The sequence below is a fragment of the Nyctereutes procyonoides genome, unplaced genomic scaffold (assembly GCF_905146905.1).
Source record: "Nyctereutes procyonoides isolate TBG_1078 unplaced genomic scaffold, NYPRO_anot_genome, whole genome shotgun sequence".
NCBI classification, from domain to species: Eukaryota; Metazoa; Chordata; class Mammalia; order Carnivora; family Canidae; genus Nyctereutes; species Nyctereutes procyonoides.
The window spans coordinates 38,513,190-38,515,199 of record NW_026575146.1 but is presented as its reverse complement, the minus strand read 5'-3'; the positions used below and the strand labels follow the sequence as shown (position 1 = coordinate 38,515,199).

Sequence of the window (2,010 nt, the reverse complement as noted above, 5' to 3'; positions counted from 1 at the left end):
ATACCATCTCACACTGGTCAGAATGGCTAAAATTGAACAAGTCAGGAAATGACAGATGTTGACGAGGATGCGGAGAAAGGGGAACTGAACCCTCTTACACTGTTGGTGAGAATGCAAGCTGGTGCAGCCACTCCAAAAAACAGTATGGAGGTTCCCCTAAAAGTTGAAAATAGAGCTACCTTATGCCCCAGCAATTGCACTACTGAGTATTTACCCCAAAGATACAACATACTGATGCAAAGGGGCACCTGCACCCCAATGTTCATAGCAGCAATGTCCACAATAGGCGAGCTATGGAAAGAGACCAGATGTCCATTGACAGATGAATGGATAAAGAAGAAGTGGTCTATATATACAATGGAATACTACACAGCCACCAAAAATTGAAATCTTGCCATTTGCAACAACATGGGTGGAACAAGAGGGTTTTATGCTAAGTGAAATAAATCAATCAGAGAAAGACAGTTATCATATGATCTCACTCATATGTGGAATTTAAGGGGAAAAAAACAGAGGATCATAGGGGAAGAGGGGAAAAAAATAAAACAATGAAACAGAGAGGGAGACAAACCACAAGAGATTTTTAATCATAAGAAGCAAACTGAGGGTACTGGAAAGAGGTAGTGAAGGGTTGGGGTAAACTGGGTGATGGCAATAAAGAGGGCATGTGATGTAATGAGCACTAGGTAGTATGTAAGACTGATTAATCACTGACCTCTACCTCTGAAACTAATAAACATAATTTGTTAATTAATTGTATTTAAATTTTAAAAAGAGGGCGTTCCCGCCACTCGGCCAGAATCCTAAGGCTTTCTGCAGAGATTTGAAAAATGGCAACAAATGAAAGTATCAGCATCTTTAGTTCAGCATCCTTGGCTGTGGAGTATGTAGATTCACTTTTACCTGAGAACCCTCTACAAGAACCATTTAAAAATGCTTGGAACTATATGCTGAATAATTATACAAAGTTCCAGATTGCAACATGGGGATCTTGGTAGTTCACGAACTTCTTTATTTCTTGTTCTGTTTACCTGGACTTTTGTTTCAATTTATACCTTTCATGAAAAAGTACAAAATTCAAAAGGATAAACCAGAAACCTGGGAAAACCAATGGAAATGTTTTAAAGTACTTCTCTTTAATCACTTTTGTATCCAGCTTCCTTTGATCTGTGGAACTTATTATTTTACAGAGTATTTTAATATACCTTATGATTGGGAAAGAATGCCAAGATGGTATATGCTTTTGGCAAGATGCTTTGGCTGTGCGGTGATTGAGGATACCTGGCACTATTTCCTGCATAGGCTCTTGCATCACAAAAGAATATATAAATATATTCATAAAGTTCATCATGAGTTTCAGGCTCCATTTGGAATGGAAGCTGAATATGCACATTCTTTGGAAACTCTGATTCTTGGAACTGGATTTTTCATTGGAATCATGCTTTTATGTGATCATGTCATTCTCCTTTGTGCATGGGTGGCCATTCGTTTGATAGTAACTAATGATGTTCATAGTGGCTATGACATTCCCCTGAACCCTTTAAATCTGATCCCGTTCTATGCTGGTTCTCAGCATCATGATTTCCACCACATGAACTTCATTGGAAACTATGCTTCCACATTTACATGGTGGGATAGAATTTTCAGAACAGACTCTCAATTTACTGCCTATAATGAAAAGATGAAGAAGATTGAGAAAAAGATGCAATAAATATCTCATCTCCACCATCCTGAAAGCACACACCTCCCTGAATTGAAGCGAATAGCTAACCTTGCTTCTGCGGAGCAAAAATTAACCTGTGTCTTGGCTGCTAAGTGATACAAAGAACATTAGCAACCTTTAATTATCTTCCTAGCGGGAACTTTTTCTACTTTACATAAAAGTTCTGTATGTGTAGAAATAAGTAAACCTATAACGAAGTATGATTTTCGTGAGGAGGTTGTAAAGGCCGTGTTGCTAACCTTACAGAAAGGTTCTAAGTAATGGAGGAAGTATCAGTCTGTCTTTCC

At 38.2% G+C, this 2,010-nt stretch overlaps 1 pseudogene; it reads left to right on the top strand.

Moving 5' to 3' along the window:
• The first annotated feature begins 801 nt into the window (after positions 1-801).
• Positions 802-1,711, top strand: LOC129500689 (methylsterol monooxygenase 1-like; annotated as a pseudogene).
• Positions 1,712-2,010: the final 299 nt, after the last annotated feature.